This window comes from Kogia breviceps, chromosome 1 (genome assembly GCF_026419965.1).
Source record: "Kogia breviceps isolate mKogBre1 chromosome 1, mKogBre1 haplotype 1, whole genome shotgun sequence".
Lineage (NCBI taxonomy): Eukaryota > Metazoa > Chordata > Mammalia > Artiodactyla > Physeteridae > Kogia > Kogia breviceps.
The window spans coordinates 72,869,394-72,885,389 of NC_081310.1; the positions used below are offsets into that span (position 1 = coordinate 72,869,394).

The window sequence follows — 15,996 nt, forward strand, 5'->3', positions numbered from 1 at the left end:
AGACGACTAACAAAAGGAAGAAGCAAAGCTCTTTTAAGCCTGAAAGTGGCTACCAAGTGACATCACATCCAACCAACATCCAACCAAGATAAGTATGAGAAGAAATTATCCAAATAAGCATGTGGATTAACTCTGTAGGCCATATCAACTGTCATTCATTGCCCTCTTTTCTTGAGGGGGAGTCGAGATGCTGTGGGCGAGATGGGCTACAGACCCCTCTGACTGCCCACGTTTTTTTGTTTTTTGGCCATGCTGCATGGCTTGTGGGAAATTAGTTCCCCGACCAGGGACTGAACCTGGGACCCAGGGGTAAAAGCACGGAGCCCTAGCCACTGGATCGCTAGGGAATTCCTTGCCCACTGTTACTTCACCACAGGAGGGAACTAGCTGGCTCAAGTAACAGGATGGACTGGCAAGTCAGGTATTTCAGCTACTTCAAAATGGGGGAGGGGGAAGGGTAAGCTGTGATGAAGTGAGAGAGTGGCATGGACATATATATACTACCAAATGTAGAATAGATAGCTAGTGGGAAGCAGCCGCATGGCACAGGGAGTTCAGCTCAGTGCTTTGTGACCACCTAGAGGGGTGGGATAGGGAGGGTGGGAGGGAGGGAGACGCAAGAGGGAAAAGATATGGGAACATATGTATATGTATAACTGATTCAGTTTGTTGTAAAGCAGAAACTAACACATCATTGTAAAGCAATTATACTCCAATAAAGATGTTAATAAACAAAAAACCAAAAAACGAACACATTCTTCATCTCTATCTTCCTCTCTTTCCCCCTCCCCCTGGGGAAAAACGGGAATTTGTCCAGCTGAATCTTACTTCTCAGATAGCTGTTTTGCATGTGGAATGTGAGTTGCTCATCACTTAATTTGTTTTTCTAGAAGGTAATAAAATGTAATTTATAACTGTAGGCTCAGTGGCCAGAGAGAGTAATAAAACTCCAAACCCACTGCATTGGTATTCAATACCTTTAGCCATTCCACTATATAATCTAGTTTATGGCACAGTAAAGATGGGTCACCTGGGGCTCCTATAGTTGACATTTATGCCTCGGAAAATAATTTCTAATGATTGGTGCAGGGTAAATAAATAGAAGACCAATAAAGCTCAAGGTAAAAGATATTTTTATATCATATCAGAAGCTACATGTATGCTAACTAACATAAAAGTGTTTTGTTGCTTTAAAAATTCCACCATCTGGGTTATAACAGTGACTCAACATAATAACCATAAATATGTAATAATATACTTAATATATACATAATATAAGAAGATACAAATATATATACATCTTTTTTGAAAGCTTCAGAATGGTATTTCTCAAATACTGTTCCAAATATGATTTTCTGAATTTTCAAAATTCCTTCCAATTTTGGTTTGTCCTTGCATTGACAGAATGAAGCAGAATGATAAGACTTCCTAGATTTTAATGGAAAATTTAAAAAATAATAGTTTACACTTGTGTAGTGCACTGCAGTCTGTAGAGTGTTTTCCCTACTGATCTTCACCGTGACCCTGTGAGGTAGGTAGACTGTACAGGGGAGTTGACTGGTCCAGCAGGGTTGAGTGACTTAAGCCCACACAGCCAGTAAATGAAACTGACATTCAAAATGAGCGTGGGGCTTCCCTGGTGGTGCAGTGGCTGAGAATCTGCCTGCCAATGCAGGGGATATGGGTTCGAGCCCTGATCTGGGAAGATCCCACACGCCGCGGAGCAACTAGGCCCGTGAGCCACAACTACTGAGCCTGCGCATCTGGAGCCTGTGCTCAACAAAAGAGGCCGCGATAGTGAGAGGCCCACGCACCGCGATGAAGAGTGGCCCCCGCTTGCCGCAACTAGAGAAAGCCCTCGCATAGAAACGAAGACCCAACACAGCAAAAATAAATAAATAAACTCCTACCCACCCCCCCACCACCAAAATGAGCATGGGTTGGGGCAGGTGCATTGCCAGGGGAGGAGAAGCTGTCTCCTCAGAGACCTCACAGGTGTCCTTATTATGAGTCAGCAAGTTGCAAGATCTGTCCCTAGCTTGTCAATGTCCCAGAATTTTGCTCTCAAAGTCAACTGAAGCACCTGCACCAAACCCAGAAGGGACCAAAGTCTACACCAAAAGGCTGGTTTATTTATTGTGAGAAACGTTACTACCATGTGAACCAAATAGCATGGAGGTGCTAGCGCACTGCAGTACCCTCTGCCTGTGGCAAATCATGAGGGATGACAAACTGCAATCATGGGGTTTGGTGATGGGTGTGAAGGGAGGGGAGGATGTTGAGAAACAGGCAAGGAGAAACATGTATTCACACGTACTCACACAATGTGCCCATCATGATTTCTAATTCCATTATTACCAGTATTTATTATCATCAACTGTCCCATTCTAGAAAGGAGGAAATTTAGACACAAAAAGTTTAATTAACTTCCCCAAAGTCACACAACTAGTATGAGAGACAGGATTCAAACCCAGGTCTATCTGCTTTCAAGACTCTTGAGCCTTCTAGAAGGGAATGTGGTAGTGATGATAAGGATGGTGGTGATGGTGGCAGAGCAGACAAGAAAGGAGAGGAGGTGAGGGAAGAATGAGAAAGGAGGCGAGGGGAGGAAAACAGGGAGATGGGGGAGAGGTAGTAGGGAGAAGAGGGAGAGCGAGAGAGTGAGAGAGAGAGACTCAAGAAAAAAAGGAAGAGGAAGAAAAAGAGACAGAGGGGAAAGTGAGGGAGGGTCAGGATATAGCCTCTAATTGAAGTAAATCTCAACATTTCCAGGGACACCTTACCGTAACCCAAGTGTGAGCAATCAGCAGGACAGGATCTAGAGAGTACAGCTCTGCTCCATTTGGGGAGTAGGGCTGTTCTTCTGGGGGCAGAGGTAGGTGAGGGAGTCAGGGGGAGAGCCAGGCAAGCATTGCAGCATGCAGTGCCAGGGTGCACTTCCTCCCATTTGGAGAGGACACTGGACTAATCAGCCATTTGGGGATTTGTAGAACGACCAATTACAAGAAGCAAATTGTAGCCCATATCTCATAGAAGTAACTGCACTGTATCACTAGACCGCTAATTTGGGATCTTGGCCTCACTGTTTATCTTCTACATTAAATGTCTTAACCACTTAAACTCTCTGAGCCTCAGTTTTCCCATCTGTAAAATGGAGCTAAAACTCCTTGCCTGACTTTCCTTATTGTACCTAGCATTTCAGAAGCAATTACCAAGTGCAAGCACTATGCTCAGTGTTCTCTCGACAGCACCACTGTTTTTAGTACTTAGAACAATCTTGTGATTCATAAAATAAATTACGATTTACTTGTTTTATAAATGATAAAGGCTTAGTGAGGCTAAGTATCTTGACTGAGGTAGGATTACTGTAGCTTTGTTATAAAAATCTCAAAGATTAGCTTAAGAGTTCTTTGATTCAAAGAGTAACTTAAAAAAAATTCTAGTCCGTGAGACCACTTGAACCTCACAAGGAGTAAAGCATTTGTTTGATTTCACTTCTAGGTACTCCCTCTCCAGATGGTGTTCTCACACTGGAGCCGAAGCACCTGCTCTGAATTACGGCAGATACAAGTGGGAAAAGAACTTCTCCTAGAGCAGGTTGGGGCCTACAAGCTTGCAGGGAGTAGGTCTCTTTATGAGTAAAACCCCCATGTTAAGGGTCAGGTTGATTTCCTTTAAGTCTAGCCTCCTCGAATGGCAGCATCAGTGAAGTTTTTAGTAGGACTCTTCATACAAAGTGGAAGACATTTAAATGATACCCTCCAAGTTGTAGCCCTCTCTAGAGGTGCCCTTTGATAGTAGAGAATGTCTGCCAGATAAGGAGTGGCTCAGGATTTGGATTTAAAGATTTCAAGAAAACTTCTTGAAATTACTTTTTAAAGAATGACATCAATATCCTATTACAACATATAATTTGATGACCAGTAATAGGGAACACATCTTTTCTCCTTTTGTAATTTTATAGCTTCCACATTAGTTTTTAGAGGTTTAAATATATCATCTCTTCAGGACCCTGTAGATTTTAATTATCAAAGCAGCTACATCTGTTTTTATACCAAAAGCAGAGTGACCTTATTTTATAATGGAAACAAAGCCCAAAGCTTGGTCCCAGCAGCAAGCAGCTAATAGGTCATTCCATAAAGATTTATATATACTTTGTGGACAGAGAAGAAGTTCAAGTAGGATAAGTCAAACTTACAGACTCACTTATCTTTAATCACTTTAGGTAAGTTAAGATTTACTTCAATTAGAGGCTTACAGCCTGGCTAAATGAGGTTTGTTTTTATGAAGACTCCCCAAAACACTGCCATTAAACAATTTAGAGAAGAGTAAATTCAGCAACTAATTTTAATATACCTGCAGGGGAAACAAAAACAACAACCACATTTTCTTTCGTTTTGGGATGGAGGTAGCTTCACTGTGGGTTAGAGAAACAGGCAGTATTTCATAATTGCATTTATACTCCTGCCATAAGAAAATACTCCTCCAAAGTGAAAGCAAAAACTTGGACAGAAATAGTTGGAGGTGGGTATGTGTGTAGGAGAGGATGAGGGCACTCTTTTATTACCTTTTGGATTCAGCAATAGTAATATCATCTATCTTTCAGCTCACTTTAACGCTGTGAAATTCTGGAGAAAAAAAAATCTGCATTTCAAATCCTCAGTCTCCACATCCCTATTGCCACACCTGCTATCCTCTTCCCTCAACAAAAAAAATCTGTTGCCAGTGCCTTTGCTATGATCCTTTCTTGTGTGGATTCTCTCTGGAATAACAGCTAAATCAGGAAAGACCTTGGCCACAGCTCACTGCATCGGTGACCACCTTGAGGCCAGCTAGGGATAGACAGTCTCAGACTCTGGCCAGTTGCTACAGATGTAATTGCTTTGAAAAGCAGGTTCTCGTCACCACTAACCTCATGCAGAAAAATGAAAATGGGAAACGCGGTGATATTCTATTCAGTTTCCTCCTGCTCATTCTAGGTAATAGAACCAAGGCAACGTAGGATTGGACTGAAACGAGGTTTTTCTTAGCAAAGAAACATTCCACATGCAGAATCAGTACAAAATGTGGTTTAGAGAGTATTCTCAAAACTATTAAAGGACCATTCTTCATCTTCCTATCAGTGAGGGTGGGGGTAAGGTGCAGTGGGAGGTGGGGTGGGTCATAAATGGTTGACACAGAGACTAAGCCACAATATTCTTGTTTGTGAAAATAGCATTCAAATGCATTTAAGCTTTACAAATTATAATGTGGTCATTATAGATAGAAGTATCCTTTAAGCATGTTTTGGATGAGATATGAGGAAACGAGGTTGTTATGATGTTTTGAGATCTCTTAGTTAAGACTATTAGAATTTTCTGCAAAATAGGATATCCTTCATCTGCCGTGTGAAGCCCAGAGCACCTATGCTCTGGAGGAGGGAGATCACGAGTGGCTGGGCCTCAAAGTGAGAAAGACACTCAGCACAAGTGGAATGGGAGTGACAGCTTGCTACCAGCTACAGTCCACATCATGTCCCTGACTCAGTGAACACATGTCCTGACTCAGTGAATACATGTCCCTAATAACCTGCCTTATTCCTGGCTCTCTTTCTCCCCCAAAGCTCATGCTGTTGGTTAATCGTCTCTTTCATCTGCCTGAGTGGCTGTGTCCCTCGGTGGGGGGAGCCTGCTGAGGACTGCATGCCTAAATAAATAGGGAGAGAGAGGAGTTACACCGGTGGAATCCTGCCATGAAATCACAGCATTCCCTTCACCATGGGAAGGGCAAGGGCCAGCCTCCCTACAGTTCAGATGTTATGCGAACTAGCAGTAAATATCACCCAGATTCGTCAGACTAAGAGAGATGCTGCTAAGCTCAGGGACCAGAAGAGCTCAGCCTCAGGAAACGACACCAGAATGAAATGGGAAATCAGGATGGAGACCAGATCTGCCCACCCAGTGGGGGAGAAGGCTAGCATCTGCTTTGTTTTGTTTTTTGACCTTGCTACGTGGCATGCAGGATCTTAGTTCTCTGACCAGGGATCAAATGCATGCCCCCTGCAGTGGAAGTGTGGAGTCTCAACCACTGACCACCAGGGAAATCCCAAGGCTAGCATCTGATAAGGCGGTTCAGTGCAGTGGTTATGAGTCCAAGCTGTGGGGTCTGAGAGTCTGGTTCCTACTAACCAACTGATCTTGGGCACATTTCTAAACCTTTACAGTTTCAACGGCAACCTTGAGTTCCTTAACTCTAACAAGGAAATAACTATTGTTCTGAGAATTACAAGAGATGTATGCATTGTCTGTAGTAAGCACTCATTAAATGCTAGATATTATCATCAAAGGCAAAACAGATTTGCAATACATGTAAGTCAAACCATTATACCATACACCTTAAACTTCTACAGTGTTGCATGTCAATTACATCTCAATAAAAATGGGGGAAAACTGAATAAATAAATAATAATACATTATTAAAAAAAAAAAAACAGACACAGATTTTTTCAAATGGCATCTGATGTGTGATTGGTGGTTCTTTTGTCCCTGACCCCGGGTTCTTGAATGGGGAAAAGGGGCACACTTAGCTGGGCTTTAAATTATGTCTTTCACTTCAGTTCTGCAAATGTTGACTTTGTGTTGGATTAATTTCTGTGCAGAGGAGCTGGTATGAAAGTAGGCCAAGCTCTCAGTTGGCCCTTTTTTCCTGCATGTGCTACCTGGCCTCTACAAGTTGTCTAATCAGTATTAATGAGTCAGAATTCATAAATGTCTACCTGAGAGAATGGCAGAGCAGAAACCTCTGACCTTTACATCCTGTCTCCCCTGTTTTCTGGGGTTTTGATAGTGACAATTATGGTCGTAACATCCATTTTTATTAAATAAGGAAAGACAAAATCAGGAAAATGAAAGTCTTGGGTGCACTTGGCTGTGCTGCTTTTCTAAACGTGTGTTAACTATTAATATTAACTTTGTTCTGGGCGCTGTGCCAGCTGTTTTCCTCATGCTCTATCCTTTAGTCATTGCAAGAACCTACGAGGAAGTAATCTTTACAACTTTCCTGAGGATCAGAGAAGTCAAGTAGCCTGCTCCAAGTTTCACAGTTGCAGGTGGCAGAGTCCTAATCCATCAATAGCTAGATCTAACTATCTATTTGCTCCTCAGATATTCTGGAGTGCTTGCTGTATAAATTCTGGAAGATAAGCCATGAGTCCATTCTCCAGCAGTATATAGAATAAAACCATTTGAAGGCAACCTTGTGCATAAATCTACCACCCCCCAACCCCCGCCAGTGCTTTTGACTCAATTTCCCCCTACATCTGCACCAAACAATAGGATGTCTATAAAGCTTGTACCTTCAGAGAAGCAGTAACTGCCTGAACCCTGGCTCTCCAGAAGTGGAGTGGCTGCCTGCAGGTGTGTATGTTTTTCACCCAGGCTGGAATCTTGGTTCCTCCTCAGGGAGCTCCAGAAATCCTCAGCCTAAGGTCGATGGCAGTGACGACGTGGAAGCTTTCTGTTCTGGAGAAGCGTCTTAAGGTTCATTACATGACCACATCCTGCCCCAGGAGATTCTCACTTAGTGGCTTAGGGAAGGGACAAGGCCTTGCAAATTTAAAAAAACCCAAAAACATAAAAACAACAACAACAATAAAAACACCTCCATAGGTGATTATGATTTACAGCTAGAAGTGAGAGCCCCTGGAATTGATTAATCAGATGGGAGTCATTAATATCTCTGGTTAACAGAAAAAGATAAAGAATGCCTGACACCAGTGATGGTGCGGATGATGATAATAATAATAAATAAATTAGTTGAATGAATGAATAAATGAATGCTTCAATGTAATCTTGGGATTTAAATGCTCCCAGACTATTTGGTTGTTTCATTAGAAATAAACATTTCCCTGCCTTTGCTGTGCCACAGTCACGTCAAGAGACCCAGCTGTTTTATGGAAAGTTACAACTTGGGACCTCTGTGTCCCTTACCCATCATTGACTTGCAGCTCTGTGCCCCTTGGTCCATCTTCCCTCCAGGTTTTATTCATATTGCTTCTCGGTGTTCTTTTTTCTATATTTATGCAGTGCTTCATTTGATTGCTTACTTTGGGGTTAGTGGTTGCTCCCCAGCTCTGCTTTCATCTTTATAAGGAATTTCTGCTTCTTCTGTTACATCAGCCTAAATGAACCTGATACCCAGAAGAGGCTGTGACTATCATTTTCCCCACTGCCTATAGGAATCCCTGGTAGACAAGAGAGGAGTCAGGAGAGAATTTCAGTTTAGATGCAGAGAACAACTTTGTATGAAAGAGCAAGACAGCCATTTGAGGGGTCTTCATTTTCCCCCAAGTCATAAAAATAAGGGGACACTGTGGATATTTTGCTGAAAAATGAGAGAAAGCACTAAAGACCTTTCCAAGTTCCTTGTTATTATTGATACATTAACATAATGATTAACATTGCTATTGTGAAAATGATACAATTAGTTTTTTTAGTTTTTTTTTTCTGTTGGGGGCTAATCCCATTTTCAAATCTTGATGTACTTGTAGAGGTAGTAGTAATTTCTGTGTAGTGTGTGTAAATCTTCAGCATTATTCACATCTACTGGCACATCAATTCCTTCCTTCCTTCCTTCTTTGCATATATATTTCCAGGAAGCACAAAGATTTGAAGAAAAAAACTACCACCAACACAAAAACAAAAATGAAAACCCCCTTCAACTTTAATACATATCTGGCTCAACTAGAAATATAAAGAACTATAATTTTATTGATGTGGCTTAATTTTTTTCATGCTGTTTAAAACTAACATGTTACTATAATTTTGAATAACATCAGAAAAGTGTAATGCATCTGTTCTTTCAACTTCTGTTATAGGGAAGAACCCTACATCTTGATAGTGGAATCTCTGATTTTAGCATTTCTGCAGCAAGACAGAGATGTCTATATAGCATGATGGTAACCAAATCAGGTTTTAGGTAGGGTGATACAGCAACTGGCCCTAAAGGAGAAGAGCCCTCTTCACTATTTTGCTTGCACTGCCCTTGAATGCAGACTGCAATTGAAGGAGCAATATTGTCTGAAGTGAACTTGAACATAATGGCTCATAATAAACAGCAGAATCCATGTATGAAATTTAGTGCAATATTAGCCCTCAAATAAGTGTTAACTTTAAAAATCAGACACAAGAAGGGTTTTGTCTTTTCAAAACATATCTTTGCCATCACTTGAGAGGCAATGCTAGAGTCACACATCTCATTGTGGCTCTATTCCTACCAGAAACCTTTTAGTCGGCAGACTCCCAAGCAGATTTCCCTTTAAGGCTCCAAAGGGTTTCTTGGCTGTTCAAGTAGTCCTGTTTCTGTATTATAGGCTCAAACTTCACTCCATGTATTAGAATATTAAATTGAAATTGCACAGCACCTTTGGAACTTTGAACCGCATTTGCATTTTGGAATGGCTGTAAAATAAATACAAAAGCTTAAAATTCATAATTGGAAATCTGTAAGTTCTTTAAACTTTTTTCATGCTTGAAGCTACTGAATAAAGTGTCTTTGGAAAAATAGCTCCTAATTTCCAGCATTTGTTAAGTAACCTCAGTTTGGTTGTATAATTTAACACCCCTCCCAACTTCAGTCAATGCAGAATCATTGTTCTCTGAAAGACAAACACACATTGTAAACCTGGAATTAGTTTAAGGTAATTAATAACAACCAGGAAAAGAAAGGGAGTTATGTGCCATGAAATCTATGACTGTAAAAATTCACAGGTCAACAGATTGGATTTCCTTGTTCTTAAGACCAGCTGTGCACTAAGGAAAGTCATGACTACTTTATTACTGTAGTAGTTAGGCAAATAGGTATGTCTGAAAATCCATTATGTACAAATATGAAAATTTACAATAAAAATATAAATAATCTTAAAGGACTATTATTATTATATGGAAAATAATTATTTAGAATATACACACATTTTTCTGATATTGTTAAAGTGTAATTTTCCCCCAGATGATTGAAACATTCCCTAAGCACCAATAGTTTAAAACAGAATACTTTTTGGTAGACATCTTTTAAAACTGATTTACATATTCCTTGTACATTGAATATAATTTAACTTTTTTTTTTTTTTTTTTTTTTTTTTTTTTGCGGTACGCAGGCCTCTCTCTGATGTGACCTCTCCCGTTGAGGAGCACAGGCTCCATACGCGCTGGCTCAGCGGCCATGGCTCACGGGCCCAGCCGCTCTGCGGCATGTGGGATCTTCCCGGACCAGGGCACGAACCCGCGTCCCCTGCATCGGCAGGCGGACTCTCAACCACTGCGCCACCAGGGAAGCCCTAATTTAACTTTTAAATGAACCAGTTTGAATGTCAAAATTGGGGGGTTGAGAGTTAAGTGGTATAACCAGAAACAAGGAAACAATATCTCTACCTTTCCCTACCTCCACCCCACCCCGCTCCCCCCACCTCCAGCAAAACCCTGCTCTTCCTCCTCACTGCTATGCATCAAGTCTTGTAGGGCACAGATATGGAGGCTATCTTTGATCCCCTCCCCTGCCATTCGATTAACAATGCTATCTGAACGTCCCTTGAAATGCCCACTCTTTTCCTTCACCAATGGCACCACTATAGTTCAGGCCATTAATATCTCTTAGCTAGAGGGTAGGAAGAGTTTTCTAAATGGTCTTCTTGCTTTTATGTGGTCTGACCACCCTGAAGTCCATTCTCCATTTTCTAGCCAGAGTGATCTTTATAAAAAAGGACAGCTCATCTAATCATTACTTTGTTTAGAATCCTTTAATGGCTTCCTATTACTCTCAGAATAAAACCCAACTCCTTAATGTGGCCTTCTTAGAGGCCCTTCATGATTCATTCCCTATTCCCTCTGTTTTTTCTGTTCTGCTTGATCGAGTTGTGTTTGATTGTTAAAATCTCCCACTCAGAGAGTGGGGTTGTCAGTTTCTCTTTGTAATTCTGGTGGTTTTTCTTTCTGTAATTGAAAGCTATGTAATTAGGTATATTTGACTTTTGGTATTGACCCTCTTTATTTGTATTAATACATTTGGTTTAAAAGACTTTTTTTGGTCTGATACTAATAATGCTTCATTGACGTTCTTTTTGACAGTATTTTGATAATTTCTTTTTTTATCCCTTTATATCCAATATTTCTGTGGTTTAGTTTTGTTTTTTGCTAGCGTTACATACCTGAATATTATTTTCAACCAGTCTGATAATCTGTCTTTTAATAAGTAATTTAAATCTGTTTAGTTATTGTGCTTGCTTATATTAGAATTTAATTCTACTATTCTATTTAATTTGTGTGTTTTGTTTGACGTGTCTTTTTCTTCTTTTTTCTCCTTTTCTGCCTTCTATTGAATGATCAGTTTTCCATATCAAATCTCCTCATCCCTTGCTACTCTTCTCTCTGCATGTTTAGAAGCTCTAGATCAGTTTTTTATTAATATAAAATATCTTATAGACAAAGTATTCAGACACAGTTATTATTTATATTCCTCTTCCAAACATGACAAAGACCTTAACATGTTTTAACTACCCTCTGTAACCATTTCCTTCCTTTTCTTTTAAACACTAAAGTAGCTATTATTATTTTTTATTGAAATATGGTTGATTTACAATAGTGTTAGTTTCAGGTATACAGCAAAGTGATTCAGTTATATATATGTATTTTTTCAGATTATTTTCCATTATAGGTTGTTATAAGATATTGAATATAGTTCCCTGTGTTATATAGTAAATACTTGTTGCTTATCTATTTTATGTATAGTAGCTTGTGTCTGTTAATCTCATACTCCTTAAGTAGTTACTTTTAGTTCTACCATCACATTTTGTTAATTTCTTCCCTCACTAGTATCTTTTGTATCTTATGCTTTCCCTCTGGGCTTAATTTTCTCATTGGGGGAAGTACATTCTTTAATAGTTCTTCTGGTGTAGGTCTGTGGGTGGAAAACTCCCTTGCCTTTTATGATTGAAAATGTCTTTGTTTTGCCCTCTCCCTGAAATGGCAGTTTATCTGGAAATCAAATTCTTGGTTGATAGTGTTCCATTCAATACTTGGAGAAAACTCAATTGTTTTCTTGTTTCTGTGGTTCCTTTTGAGAACTCTAGTTATAGTTCCCTTTGTAAATAATCATTGGTTTCCCTTTAGTAACTTGAGATTTTATCTTTATCGGTATGACTGTGTAGTTTCACTATAGTGAGAAAAGTGTTCGTTTACCCTTATTTACCTTGCTCAGTACATATGGTATTCTGATGTTTTGATTAGAAATCTTCAGTCATTTCTTTCTTCTTTTTTAAAGTATAGGTTATCCACTCTTCCTTTCAGTTTTTCCTTCTGGAACTCCTATGACATATGTTGAAGCCACTCAATATAACCCCATGAATCTGAATTACTTTTCACATTTTAAAATCTCTTTATTTTTCTATATTATGTTCTGGGTGAATTCTTCTCAGTGAATTCTTCTATACTATGTTCTGGGCAAATTACTTTTTCTCTTCAACTTTGGCCAACTCCAGGGTTAACCCCATGTATTGACTTTTAAAAAAATTTCAATGACCAGATTTTTATTTTCAAGATTTCTATCAGTTTTTTTGCCATATTTACCTTATTTACCTGTTCTTTATTCAGCTTATCTGTTTTCTAATTTCTTTTCTTTTTAAAATGAGTGCTATGCCTTCATTTATCACTTTGAGAATGCAAAAATATTAATTAAAAAAATCTTTGTCACACAGTACCATAGAGTTAATTTTATTTGGAGTAAGTTCATATTCTGAGTGTTCATTTTGTTGGCAATCTTTCTTAGTATTAGACATCTGAATGTCTTTGGAATTTGGTGGTCAGGCTCATTTTGAGTGGAAAGGTTCTATTTGTTTTTTTCTGTCTTATTTTAATTTAGTGTGCTTTTTTTTTTTTTTTTCCCTCTCACCCTCTCTGTGCTCACCCCTCCGGGCTCAGTGATTTTTGCTTCCACCTGCCTCACTGAACTTCCATTATGGAATTGGGACCACCGTTGGCATTTTGATGCTCCTTCCCCACGGTGATGTTGGGGATATTGCAGAACTAGACACTTGGCCAGCTGCTTGGCTTGGTTCCTGATTCCAAGGCTGGGTCTTTGCCCTTCTGCTTCCCTGGGCAGTGGGTTGGCATCAGTTTATTTTTGGCCTCCTCTCACAAGTTCCTGACTTTAAGAACTAAGCCTGGCTACTGTCCTCCACCCAGTTTGGAGCCTCTTTAGTTGCTGTCACCTTGCAAGAGACACAAATCTTGGCTTTCGAACTTTAGACATCAGTGGGCCTGTGGCTTCAGAGTTGCTAAGTGCTTTCTGTTTCAATTCCATTTCTGATCTATGAAAAGGGTTATTTTGTTTTTGAGTTTGGTTATGTCTTTTTGGCTTTCTCTTTCTATATTTTACCTATCATTACTATTTGTGTGAAGTAAAGTTTGTGGATCAGAGCATGACCTTACTGCACCAACTTGAGCAGAAATCTTTCTATGTTTACCCTTCTGGCTTTATCTCTCACCAACCCTCCCTTTACAATCTATGTTCTAGCCATAATTAATTATTTGAGAGGATCAATATACGTCTCGTCCCCCCCCCCACTGATTTTGAATGAAATAAAACATAGAGGATGGTCAAGTGAAGGTTTTAAAAAAATGTCAGCTCTGTTACAGATAAGCTAATAAAGAACAAGTTCCTAGATCTGTAATCCAAAAGGGCTATGATACTCTCAGCCAACTCTTAACCACCACAAAATTTAGCCTCAGAACAGCCCACCAAAGGGGAATGTTGGGTCTGCAAAGCACACGTTTACCCAAGATTGTTGCACTGGTCTGAGGCAGAAAGGGAACAAGAGAGTGAAACCTCAGTAACTGGCACTTTGTAATAGATTAGTTCCATCCAGTCAAGGACTATGAACCAATGAATGTAATGGTACTCACCAATCAAGTAACTCACTCCTTTGTGTGAAGGATAGTGGTGTAAGGAGCCAAAAGTTGTATTCTAGTGGAACACCCCACTACACACATCCCCACCATGGAAAAACGGGGCCGAGGGGAAGGAGTTGCCACTAACACGTGCCATGCTCTTTCCCCTTCCTGCCATCTCTTCACAAGTTCTTCCCACCTTCGTCACCTGCCAACTCCTACTCATCCTGATGCCTATAATAAAAACAAGAGTTAATATTTACTGAATTCCAACTATGGGGGAAGCACTATCATATACATTATCTCATTTAATTCTCATAACAACTTTATGAGGTATGTATTTTTATTTTAATCTTACAGATGAAGACACTAAGCATAAAGAAGTTTTCCAATGTTTCCAAGGTCACACAGGTAAATGGCAGGGCAGGGTTAGACCCAGGATTCTCTAGTTCCAGAGCCTAGATTCTTTTCATCATATGCAACTGCTTCCCATTTCATTTACCTTTTGATATCTAGAACACAGTATAGCCCTGGCAGAGAGTGGATGCTCAATAGTGTTTAATGAATGAATATATAAATCAGTGACACATATTGTCAAAATAACTGCCTTGAGTGGATTAAACACAAATGTAATATGATGATTTATAAAGAATGCTTAGCCCCTTTGGCATCAGATTGCTCTTTATAAAGGTGGATGTGGGCATCCAATTTTGAAGGGTTCTGTATGGGCTGCTAGGTTTGACCTACCTTTGCTGGCACTTCTGTTCAGCCCTTTCAATTTTAGGTCTTCTCCCCACTTTTGTCCCTGGCCCAAGCCTGTTGGTTGCCTGAAAGAGTGGGCTCCTCTGGTTCCCGATCCTTTACACTTGTGAAACTACAGGTGCTTCACATACTACAGGCAGCCACAGCACCTCCATGCAAAGACACGCTGTGTATTAGTCAAGACTTTACATTGCAAGCCACAGAAACTAATTCTGACTGCAAAAGAAATTTATAGGCTTGTGTAACTGAGAGGTTCAAAGGATGAACTAGCCTTAGATATGGCTGGGTTCAGAGCAGAAGCAGATTTACCATAAGCCCAGTGAAGCTGAAGCTTCTGGCTTCCTCATTGCTTGGCCCTGTCTTAGGCACTGGGAGAGAGTAATGTGTTTCCATAGTCATATGTTTTTCTAAAATTTAAAAATTTCACTTTCCCCCTTCAAGAATATTGGGGGTTTAGGGCCAGACAAGCTATTTATTGGAAGAGTAAAGCAGGGAAGTTTCTGGGTAAGTGGCAGGAAAAAGCAGCTGTGGATGCCTGTGCATATTCTGCTCCCTATGTTGGAACACCACCCTTCTTTCCTGCTGGTTAATTAAAGGCTCAGCTCAGGTGGCACTTGATCTAGGAACCTTCCTTGATGCATGCCCAATCTCCCTCCCCTCACTCTGGTGCCCTTTCAGTGAACCCATGAGCCCCTGGGGCTTTAGTCTAACAGCACTCTTCCCTGTCAGGTAATTGTCAGTGCTCATTTACCACCCCACACAAGACTTTGAGTTCACTAAGATAGGGATTCTGACTTCTCCAAACCTCTAGCACCTAGTAGAGGCTGTATCATACAGTAGCCCTTCAACAAATGTGTCTTTTATAAGCAAATGAGCCTCAAATACTTTGGCTCAGAGAGACAGGTGAAGATTTTTTGCTCTCCTGACTTAACATGGAGCTAAAGTGAGAGTTTCATAACATTGAACTTAGGTTATCCCTGACCTGTAGGAAAAAAGCTTTATAGAAGAATGCAAGAGTGGAAAGAGCAGGGCCAAAGCTTGGTGATTTTTCTACACATTTAGTGGTCATGTCTTTGGGATACTTTGGGAACCAGTTGAAACTAAGAAGGAACAAGTCATATAAGTAAATAAAAAGCCTCTTTTTGCATACCAGCTGTATTTTTTTTCTCTAGCATATGACTTCAGTTTCACTTAAAACAGAGCTAGATCGTGTGAGTGTGTGTAATAGGTGTTAAATTGTTTCAATAATAGGAAAGTTCACGTATGATTGAACAAATACAAATAACTTTTGCATTGTAATACATAAGTGTATCTCAGT

At 40.0% G+C, this 15,996-nt stretch overlaps 1 long non-coding RNA gene across 1 annotated transcript; it reads right to left on the bottom strand.

The window, feature by feature from the left end:
* Positions 1–8,730: 8,730 nt before the first annotated feature.
* Positions 8,731–14,150, bottom strand: LOC131743019 (uncharacterized). Its single transcript, XR_009331677.2, has 3 exons — positions 13,932–14,150; positions 12,220–12,335; positions 8,731–9,437 (listed from the first exon to the last, which is right to left on the bottom strand). It is a non-coding gene; the product is annotated as an uncharacterized lncRNA (long non-coding RNA).
* Positions 14,151–15,996: the final 1,846 nt, after the last annotated feature.